Raw genomic sequence first — 12261 nt, forward strand, 5'->3', positions numbered from 1 at the left:
TTGGAAAACAGGCATTTTGCCCACTATAATCTTATATATTGTGTGCTATGCCTTAGGGCCTTCGTAAACTAATATGCATAGAAAATTAAACAGAAATAAGTTAGAAAGAAAACCTTTCAAGATCATCAAGGAGATGACTGCTGCCACTGTGCCTGAAAATCTGAGTTGAAACTCCTATGGAAAGAGATAATCAACTTAATCAAATAGTCTTCTTGTCTCCACTTGCATCTCCCCAAGCACTGTAGAAAATAGATGATAGATAGAGATAGAGAGATAAGTAGGTAGATAGATAGATAGATAGATGGATGATAGATAGACTGATAGAAAGAAAGAAAGAAAGAAAGAAAGAAAGAAAGAAAGAAAGAAAGAAAGAAAGAAAGAAAGAAAGAAAGGAAGGAAGAAATTAAGAAAGAAAGAAAGACACAGATAGAGCTAGGTAGGTAGGTAGAAAGATAGACAGATAGATGATAGATAAATTATAAATATATAAAAGAGGTTCTATACAGTTAAGATAGTTAAGTTGAAACATAATATTTGGGCATTATGGAGCATCTATATTTTTCTATATCATTTCTATGTCAGAAACATGCTTAGACAGTTTTACTTTGTTCAACTTATTATAATCTGCCAGTGTCATGACTTCAAAATGACTGTTCCAAAAATAGTTATTAATCCATTTGTTTGTCATTCACTGTCTTGATTCAGTGAATTCAAAGAATGAAAGTCCAAGACCATCATGGTTTTAGGACAATAGCAAAAGGCAGGTAGGCATCATGGTGGAGCAGTAGCTGAGAGTTCACATCTTGAGGCATAATCAAAATTCTGAGACAATGGGTATGTCAAATATCTTTTGAAACAAACTTCAGCACCAGCCCCAGTTGACACAACTCCAAGATCAGGCAGAACACCTAACCATTTGCAAACATTTCTACCTATTGGAGACCAACCATTTAAGTATATGAGCTGATGGGATCCATTCTCATGAAAATCACAGAGTCTCTTGAATAGACTAAATGACTATCAATTAATGCCAAAATGGCCATAAATCAGTAGCTAGAACATTTCATGAAGGCAAGTAGCTGCCATCACACATTGCAAAGACTTTGCGAACTTAATATAGAAGGAATTGATTTCTCTTGCTAAAAGTTATATACAAGTGTCAGGACATATGAGTGTATTACCAAGAAAGAGCCATTTTACTGGAGTCAAAATTTCAGATGAATGGAAGTCCAAGTGACTTGGCCATAACTATATGAAAGAGTGTATTCCAGCACTGTCTAAAGACTGAACTCTAATTTCTGACTTTCCTGCAAGCCAGTAGATAGCTTATACGATTATTGAAAACATATTGTAATACAATCAGTATTTCCAATTTAGCATAATATACTTGGGGCTAATATAGATGCAGATTTTAATCATTAAATCATTTTCTTGCATAGTTGTAGAAAAAATATTCAAGGGAAAAACTATTTGTGACAGAAAATTTAAAACTCCTTCTCCAGTAGCATTGAATTTCCCTTACTGGAGCTTTGATTCAGTCCTATTGACATCTGAACATTTCAAGAAAAAAATATTTTCAGTACTTTCATGGATAGTGGTAAATCATAATTTTAAGAGGAAAATGTTCTATTTTCTTCTAGGCCACTGATCTTTAGTAAGGAATTTTGTTGTTAGTAGTTTTCCAGTCTTGTCAAATCATCAGACATTGAAGATGATGTTATTATTTCTTTAAGTACTATCATGACATTTTTGAAGCTCAAAATTAACTTTTGATCATTGTTGAGATTAAAATAGAATATCATTATTTTCCTTCCCTTCTCACATCCTCCAATAAAATCCTTATTTCTCTCTCTAAAATTCCTGGCTTCATATTCTTTTACTCTTTTTATGGGCAGATATTTATATGTGTTTATATTTTTATTCCTGAAATAAACCTACTCAATCTGTATAACATTACTTGTATCTATATTTTCAGAGATGTCCACTTTGTATTAGAAATGGATGCAGCCAGTTGGGATGCTCTGCTCTGGAGAAGATTATGTCTTCTATTCTCACCATTTCTTAGTTGCTTGTAGCATTCCATGTACGCTTGAGACCACCTGGGTACTCCTTCATTCACTTTGGGATGTCTTTTGTTGTCCTTATCCAGTTCATAATAAATGCCTGTTGCATTAAGTGATGCTTCCAAAGAGCTTTCATAGGTAAAGTGACCACAATTAATAATCATTTTCCAGTCTCCTAAAGCTTAAGACATGTATGACTAAAATGAAAGGCTTTCTGTGAAAGACAAGAGGGGAGTATATTGGTTGAGTGGAATGTTAATATTCTAATGACATTGATGGCATTAGTGATTTATTTCATCGACAGACTATAGAATGAGATTCATTTATCATTTTAGCCTACTCATCCATCAGTAGTACATCACCCCAAGCTTTAAGCTTCCTGTTACAAATTTAAGTGTTTTTACAGTAACTATGTAAATATATTATATTTTGTGCTTCATTTAATTTTATTAAAATTAAATAGAAAATATTTTCACAAAATAACTCCTTAAATTTCTTTTTTGGTTTTGCTTGCTTTAACTTGTCAAGATAAATTCTCTTTCAACACTTAATATTTAGTTTAGAAATACAATTTTATTTTTATAGTAGTATTTCTGTCTTCAAAAAATGAGGTTGTATTTTGTTTTAAATTACTTGTAAAAATGGACAGATTTTTAAATATCAAATTTTATGAGATTTCATCATTAACTAATATTGACAAGTTTGAAATATACATGCCTAACATTCATGAAGCTACACATATAAATATGTATGCACAAGTAGAAATACCTAAGAAATGTTCAATTAAGTATAAGTAGCTTTGACTGAAATTTCATATTTTTGAGCTCATAAATGATCCATTTTAGTACTGGAATGGTTGAATGAGCAGATCTCATCAGTGAAAAGAGACTAAAATATATTAGGACAGCAGCCTCTGGACAACTAGTCAAAATTTATGACATTTATGGCAAGTACTAAGGACATGAGTGAATAAGTAACAAATACGTAGTGCATGGATAAATGGGGGACAGTAGAGGATACATGGAGGTGAACCCATCAAAAGAAGTTGGAGAAAGAATATGAACACCATGCAGATTTTATAAGAGTATAAAAAACTGTATTTTATGTGCATGAGCATTTTGCCAATATGTATGATGCTCATAATGTGTGTGCCTGCAAACAGAGGCCAGAAAAGGCATTGGATCCACTAGAAATGGAGTTAGAGATAACTTTAAGCTTCCATGTATGTACTAGGTTTCAAACCTGAGTGCTTCTGTGAGAACAGGAAGTTCTCCTAACAGCTGAGTCATCTCTCCAGTCCTTTATAAGGATTTTTATTTTACTCTCTAAGCAATGGAACCATGACAAAACAGCGTTATTCCGAGAAATGTTCCAATTTATAAATTAAAGACACTTTAAATTTGCAATATAGCCCAGAAATGAGATGCAGATAGGCAACCTCAATCATTCTGGAAAACAAAAGTGTTACAGTTTTATAAAGTTTAATATTCAAGGGAATCAATACCTGGATACATACAGAATTTTAGACCTTAAAATTTGGAGTGCTATTATATAAAATTGTACCTAATGGTATATATCACAACTTATAATGTTATTGATATTATATTCACAAAGCAAACAGTAAGTTCGAATCACACATATTTCCATACAATAAAGCTTGTTTGCTTTTTATCTGAGTTTAACATTAAGACCAAAAAATTCATGAAAAAATGGTTTCAAAATGTGCACTTCTGAATGTTCCCATGTTTAATGCATATTGTTAGATGTCAATTAATTCTATTATTTATGTTTGTGTCAAGGTATTTTAAATTCAGAGAAATAAAAATGAGAATTATAAAATAAAAATTAAATTAGGAATAAACAGATACCTATCAATTATTTTGGTTATATTCTCCCATTATTTCTTTGACTTTCCTTTTTATTATTTTTGCTTATTTATTTATTTTTATGTTAGTTTATTATATTATTAGTATTATTTATTATACTATTTTAAAGCAGGTTTATACAGTTGAAAAGGCTAAATATGTTGCAGGTTGTATGATCAAACTGTGAATCCCAACATTGTGTTATTTACTGAAAGAAACTTGTTTCTAGTTCTGTTGTTGTTCCAGTCCTTAACACACACCTTTAATCCAAACAATGAAGATCAAATCAGTTTCTAGAAGGAAGCAGCCATGTTAGAAAGTGATGGCTAATTGAGTGACAGACAAAGTAATGAATCAGAGGAAGATCTGACAGAGTTAGGCATGCCCAAAAAGAAGAGATAAGAACAGGGGGCTACTTAAGAGAGAGCAGTGCAGAGAAAGAATGGAGGCAGATTTACTGGGAGTATTTTACAGGGATATGCAGAAAGAGAACAAGCTAGACACAAGTGAAGACAGAACAAGCCAGGGAAAGGGCAGGAGTCAGAAGATTAGAAGATATTCACACAGTTTGTGGAGAAAAAGCAAACAAACAAGCTAAGAGAGGGGCTAGATTGAATCAATCAGTTTGGAGAGAAGTTTGAGAAAAAGTCTGAGTTGAATCGGATAGACTTCAGAAAGAACTAGAAAGGATGAGCTTTTTCAGCTGCAAATCTCAGAGGCTGAAAACATTCTAGGTCTAGACACCTAGATTAGATTTTGTTGATGCTTGAAGCTTCAAGGACTAGGCCTAGGTTAGCGGACTGAGGCCATAAGCCTCCAAGATGACAATTTTATCAGGCGAATAAAAGCTATTTTTTACAAAAAAAATTGTTAGAAGTGAAGCAGAGTGAGTGGTCATGGAACAGGGCACCTATGAAGTGAGGACACAAAGAATCAGGGGACGTTTTTGTTCTGATCTACTTGACCTGAATGTTTTATGCCTCACCGACCAATTAGATTTGTTCCCTGTCCTACTGAAGTTTAAAATAATGGCTGAGAAAATTAGAATTACTTTTAAATTTACTGATAATTTTGGAAACCATTGAAACCTAGTTCATGAACAGCTTAGCCCAGAATGCTTCAGTGATTTTTTAATGTTCAATGTACTTTTAAGATTTCTTTTCAGATAGAAATTGTCTGCCTTACTTTTACAGAAATTGTATTCACAATGAAAGCCCAAACTTCATGTAATAAATGCCTTGCTTGTAAATTTGGATTAAAAGAACACAGCTGAAAGAATTCTTAAAATGTGTTTTTAAATGTAGGTGTGAAATTTTTCCGTATACCTGGAAACAAGTATTGGAGTATTAATGCACTCAGTAAGCTAAGCAATGTGCTAGATAATTAACAAATACTGTTGATTTTTACTGCCTACTTTATTAAATTTCTTATCAGTATTGAACAGATGGTTCATAACTATGAAGAAATTATTTTTAAATATGATTACTATGTGTGGGTTATATTTGAAAAATATTGTTCAGTGAAGCATTTACAAATGTGATTTGATGCACAGACCAAGACCACACAGTTAAAGCATTTTTCTGGTATTAGATAAAATGGTATTTAACTGATACATAAGAATATTGTACAGGTGCGAGGGAAGGAATGGGAGTTGTAAGAAGCAGCTAAAATTAAAATTAAAATTAAAAACTATTTGAGGGGTAAGAGGAAGACCTAATACAGTAGAAGCTTCTTAAATATGTACATATATGAAGACCATCTAAATTAAATTGTTAAATAATGGAGGAGAGAGAACCCCAGCTGGGGTTCTTGTCAGCAAATTAAGCTTCCATCACTTGGAATGACTTAACACTCAATTGAGTTATTGGCCAAAAGGGTCTCATGAGAAAACCCAAAGAACCCAAGCTGAGGTCAATACTATTATATATTGCTCTCCACAAACTGACATCAAAGCACCATCACTGAAGAAAAAACCTATCCAACTCGTTGAATATGGACAAATCGAGGTGCTGCTCATACAAAACCTGCACCCGTAAATGACAAGAACATTTTTATGCTGTGAAATGATAATCAAAAACACCAACACAGCTATAAACTTACTGATATACAATGGTATCCTGACTGCAAGATATGCTAGTGCAAGAAGGAAGGAAGTTTATAAGGGTACACAACAAATATATGATGCGACTTATGGCTCACTCTTTGATATAATACTTATACCAAACACTTCTTAAGTGACTTATTTAAATGTAAATAACCTGAGACTTATTTACATTTCAATTGTTATCCCCTTTTCTGGTTTGTCCTCTGCAAACCCCCTATCCAATCCCCCATTCCTCTTTTTCTATGAGTGTGCTACTCCACGCAGCCCCCACTCCCACTTTAGCACCCTGGCATTCCCCTACACTGGAGCATCTAGCCTTCAGAGGACCAAGGGCCTGTCTTGCCATTGATGCCAGATAAGGCTATCCTCTGCTAAATATTTAGCTGGAGCCATAGGTCCCTCCATGTGTACATTTTGCTTGGTTGTTTAGTCTCTGGGAGCTCTGAAGGGAGGTCTGGTTGTTAGATATTGTAGTTCTTCCTATGGTGTTGCAAACCCCTTCAGCTCCTTGAGTCCTTTCTCTAGCTCCTTCATTGTCAACCTGTGCTCAGTCCAATGGTTAAGTGCAAGCATCCACATCTATATTTGTCAGGATCTGGCAGAGCCTTTCAGGAGACAGCTATATCATACACCTGAAAGCAAGCACGTCTTGGCATCAACAATAGTTTCTGGATTTGGTGTCTTTATATTGGATGGATCCTCAGGAGGAGCAGTCTCTGGATGGTCTTTTCCTTCAGTCTTTCTTTGTTCTACACTTTGTCTCTATATTCCCTTTAGACAGTAGCAATTCTGGAGATTAGTGGGTGGTGGCCCCATCCTTCAACTAGGGATCCTGTCTAAATTCTGGATATAGTCTCTACAGGTTTTACTTCCCCTTTCTTGGGTATTGTAGCTAATGTCATCACCGTTGGGTCCTGGGAGCCTCTTGCTTTCCTGGCATCTGGAAATTTCTGGAGGCTACACCTATTTTTCCTTCCCTCATTTCAACAAACCTCTGTTCAATTCCCTGACCCTCTGTCTATCATTCCTTTCTCCTCCCATCCCTAATTCTGCACTGCTTTTCCCCTCCCACTCCTCTATTTCTCCCAAGTGCCTCCCAACCTCTCTCTCCTGTATTTTGTTCTGCCTTCTAAGAAAGAGTGAAATATCCACACTTTGGTTTTCCTTCATCTTGAGCTTCATTTGTTCTATGAGTCGTATCATGGTTATTGCAAGCTTTTGGGCTAATATCCACTTATCAGTGAGTACATACCAAGCATGTGCTTTTGTGACTGGGTTATCTCACTCATGATGACATATCCAAGTTCTATCCATTTGTCTGTTAATTTCACAAAGTCATTGTTTTTAATAACTAAGTAGTACTTCATTTTATAACTGTACCACATTTTCTGTATCCATTCCTCTGTTCAGGGACATCTGGGTTCTTTCCAGCTTCTAGCTATTATAAATAAGATTTCTATGAACATAGCAGACTGTGTGTCCTTATTACGTGTTGTACCATCTTCTGGGTATGTGCCAAGGAGTGGTATAGCTGGGTCTTCAGGTAGTACTATATCCAATTTTCTGATGAACTAGCAGACTGATTTTCAGAGTGGTTTTACCAGCTTGTAATCCCACCAGTAGTGAGGGAGTAGAATCTCACTGCTCATAAGTGTAGGCTGCCTGCTTAGAAGTAGATGACCAAAAGAAAATGAATTCAACCAGATCCTTGAAAGTTTCTTGTCTCATAATGTTATGTAAGGTATTTTAACATTTTTATCTTATATTTATATTTATTTTATTTTCATTAAATAGTTTATTATTTTCTTATTTTGTCCTCCAGATTCTTTGTGTATGTATTATAGCTTCCAATTTGATGTTTTCATGAGATTCTTCAGTGTTCAAACAATTGTGTCTCTGTAGCTATGTCTGTTTCTTTTGCCTAATCTTGGGCTCTTATCCTTCTGATTGTTTTATCTAACTTTTTTTTGTTTAATATGATTTTCTTTTATTATAATGTATTAGAAGCCTATTCGTTTTCTAACGAGAGAGAAAGGTGATGGCCCAGGATGGGAGGGGGAATTGGAAAGAAAAGGGAAGAAGTAGAGGAGGGGATACTTTAATCATGATATCTAATCTGATTAATAAAATAAGTAATAACAATTTATTTTTACTAAAAGAAAAAATTAGAAAAGCCAGGTGAGAGAGGCAACAGTGCAAGGGGGACAGAACGCTGGAGTCAGCCTTGAGACAGTGGGACTATGAGACAATGAATGAGGGGCCGGGCCATGAACACTGCTGATAAGCAATGGGGAAGAAACAGAAGAAACAATGAGCTAAAACAGTACCAAGCATGATACTGATTTGGGTGCCTTTGCTTCAGAAATAGAAGGAAGATGGTGCTGCCACAGAGCTGGAGGTCAGAAGTCAAAGGAAAAGAGGAAGCAATACTTTGATGAGAATGACATTCTGAGAGAGCTGGAGAACTTGTCTCTGGAAGCTCAAGGCATCTCAGTAGACGGAGATGCATCTGCAGTCAAGCCTACAGAAAACAATGAAGAATCTGCTTCCAAATAAGATAAAAAAGAAGGGACAAAAAGGCAAGAAAAAAGTTTTGATGAGAATGAGAATGATGAATTGGAAGATGAGGATTAAAAACAAAAATTGCCAGACCTAAGTCATAGGTACTCCTCTCTGGGAATGAGGATGCTGATGATTCCAATAAACTTTCTAAAAAAGGTTAAAAATCCGAGAAATCAACTAAAAGTAGAATGGATCATTAGTGAGTCTGAGGAAATTTGCAGTCCAGAAAAGGACAGAAAAATATAAGACTAGAAGTCAGTTCCTACCAAGACAGTGGGAATGAGGATAGTGACTCTTCATTCAAAATTAAGACAATGCCCAGAAGAAGGCAAAAAAGAAAGAGCGTGAGAGAAAGTGAAGTTGCAGAAGATGAAAGAGAAAGAAGACCAAGAGAAGGGCAAGATGGAGCAGAGTAACAGTGGGAGCCCCAGAACAGACCTGACAAGGAGGCATTGGCACTCAGAAGGGACTACTGATATAGGAGCTGCCTCAGAAAAGAATGAAGGCACTGCTACACCTCTGGAAGATGACAATGAAGGAAACAAAAAGAAAAAAGATAAGAAGAAAAAGAAAACACAAAAATGAAAAAGAAAAAGAGAAGAAAGGCCCTAGAAAATCCACTGTTAAAGCTATCCAGGAAGCTTTGGCTAAGCTTCAGAGAGGAGGAGAGACAGAAGAGAGAGGAAGAAGAAAGGATTAAGTGGAAGAGCGAGAAGCCAAACAAAATTAAAAGGAACAATTAGAACAAGAAAAATATAAAGTAAAAAGCAAAAACAAAAAGAAAGAAAAGAACACATAAAAAAAGAAGGAAAACTGTTAACTAAGTCCCAGAGAGAAGCCAGAGCCAGAGCTGAAGTGACAGTAGACACCTCCAAGCTTAGGGTGTTGAGGTGCCATCCAAAGACTTGTTGCCAAAGAAAAGGCCAATTTATGAAGATAAAAAGAAAAAAACACCACAACAGTTAGAGAATAAAGACGTAGATAAAAAGAAGAAAACACCACAACAGCTAGAGAATAAAGACGTAGATAAAAAGAAGAAAACACCACAACAGCTAGAGAATAAAGACGTATCTGAACTTTGGAAATATGTGCTCCTCTGGAAGGTGTGGACCATGGAGTACTGGAAAATGAAGAGACACCATTTTCTGTGGAGCTAGAGAAAGAAGATAGTGAAGATGCTGGGTTAGATGACTGGAAAGCTATAGACAGTGATGAGGAGAGAGAAAGAGAAGGAAACATGATTCAGATGGAAGTAGAAGAAAGCCCTGAGGACAAGGAGGAGGAAAAGAAGGGGAAGAGGAAGAAGAGAGTGAAGATGAGGAAGAGGAAGGAGACAGTGAGGCCAACGATGGGGATTAGGAGGACTACAAGCTGTTGGACTAGCAAAGACATCAGCTAAGACTACAGGGATGACTCCACTGAAGATTGAACTAAAGAAGAGTGGGCATACAACAAAGCAAAATGGAGAATTGACAAATGTTCCTCTTGAAGATATTAATAAACAAACTAAGATGATTACAAATTTTGACAGAGAGAATTCTGTATTCCAGGGATGCTGATTACTGATACTCCCAGACAAGAGTCTTTCAGTAACCTGAGAAACAGGAAAATCTCTTTGTGACATTACCATTTTAATTGTTGCATGGGTTGGAGCCCCCAGACAATTGAATTAATCAACATTCTCAAATCTAAAAAAGTGTCCCTTCATTGTTGCACTTAGTAAGATTGGCAGGTAACATGATTGAAAGAAGTCTTTATTCTGATGTGGCTATGATTCTAAAAAAGCAGAAGAAGAATACAAAGGATGAATTTGAGAAGCATGCAATGGCCATCACTGTAGAATTTGCATACCTGGGTTTGCAAGCTGCTTTGTTTTATAAGAATAAAGATCCCCATACTTTTGTGTGCTTGGTATCTATCTCTGCATAAAATGGCCATGGCATAGGAAGTCTCTTCTAACCTCTTGTAGAGTTAACTCAAACTGTGTTGAGCAAGAGGCTTGCATGCTATGAAGAGCTAAGATCACAAGTCATGGAGGTTGAAGCTCTCCCAGGAATGAACACCACAATAAATGTCATATTAATCAATGGATATTTGAAGGAAGGGGATGCAATCATTGTCCCTGGAGTAGCCAGGCACATTGTCATTAAGATCTGAAGCCTCCTTTTACCTCCTCTTACGAAGGAATTACCTGTGAAGAACCAATATGAAAAGCATAAAGAAGTGGAAGCAACCGAGGGAGTGAAGATTCTTAAGAAAGGCTTTGAGAAATCACTGGTTGGTTTATCTCTCCTAGTGGCCTAAAAGAATAATGAAATCCCAGTACTCAAAGAGGAATTGATCCATGAGTTAAAGCAGACACTAGATGCTATCAAACTAGAAGAAAAAGGAGTTTATGTACAGGCATCTACACTGGGCCCTTTGGAAGCTCTTCTTGAGTTTCTGAAAACATCATAGGTGCATATGCATGAATTAAGATTGTCCCAGTCCATAAAAAGGACATTATGAAAGCTTCAGTGGTGTTGAAACATGATCCCCAGTACACAGTAATTTTGGCCACCGAGGTAAGAACTGAATAGGATGCACACAAGATGGCTGATCGTTTGGAAGTTAGAGTTTTTAGTGAAGAAATTATTTGATGCTTATTATCACTTATTTGATGCTTTTATAAAACACAGTCAAAACTACAAGAAACAAAAACAAGAAGAATTTTAGCATATAGCAGTATTTCCCTGCAAGATGAAAATCCTTGTTCAGTGCATTTTCAATTCACGAGATCCAATAGTAATAGGGGTCACTGTGGAAGCTAGTCAAGTGAAACAAGGAACACTTATGTGTGCTCCAAGCGAAACTTTTGTTGACATTGGGATAGTAACAAGCATTGAAATAAATGATAAGCAGGTGGATGTTGCCTAAAAAGGACAAGGGGCCTGTGTCAAAATAGAATCTATCACTGGAAATCTCCCAAAATGTTTGGAAGACATTTCAAAGCTATGAACATACTTGTCAGCAAGATCATCCAGCAGTCCATTGATGCACTAAAAGACTGTTTCAGAGACAAAATGCAGAAGGGTGACTGGCAGCTTATTGTGGAGATGAAGAAAGTATTTGAAATCATCTGATTTTCCCACATGGGACATAATTTTGTGTAAATGTAGTATGTTGTCATATTACCAATGGAACAGACACTTGGACACTGATTGATTTTGGTGTATAAAATATTTTTCATGAGAAACTAAGCAACTGGTTTGACAGTGGTCATGTCCCAGCCCCATAGTCCAGAGTGCTTGCACTCACCCACCCTTCCTTTAAGACTTGGCTGCTGTTTTAAAGTTTGCCCTTCATCAAATTTGGATTTTTATTACAAAATCTGCTGATTAAATCAGTCCTGCAGTATTTGGTTAAAAAAGAAAAGAAGAAGAAAAAATTAAACATGAAAACTCATGTGTAGAATGATTTAGTAATCAAATGTCATTTAGAAATAATTTGATTAATTTTTTGGCTTATATTTGGCATGTAAAAAACATGCCTTCATTATCTTTTAATAGGATTCTGAATCCTTTTCTGAATTGTATTTGAACTTTTTTATTGCATTAGATATTTATATAATTGAAATAACACAATGAGAGCTACTATTTTATAGGTATCAAGCAACAGTAGGAATGTA

At 35.7% G+C, this 12261-nt stretch overlaps 1 pseudogene; it reads left to right on the forward strand.

Moving 5' to 3' along the window:
- The first annotated feature begins 8319 nt into the window (after window positions 1–8319).
- Window positions 8320–11716, forward strand: LOC127677344 (eukaryotic translation initiation factor 5B-like; annotated as a pseudogene).
- The last annotated feature ends 545 nt before the right edge of the window (window positions 11717–12261 follow it).

Source organism: Apodemus sylvaticus, chromosome 2 (assembly GCF_947179515.1).
Source record: "Apodemus sylvaticus chromosome 2, mApoSyl1.1, whole genome shotgun sequence".
Classification (NCBI taxonomy): domain Eukaryota; kingdom Metazoa; phylum Chordata; class Mammalia; order Rodentia; family Muridae; genus Apodemus; species Apodemus sylvaticus.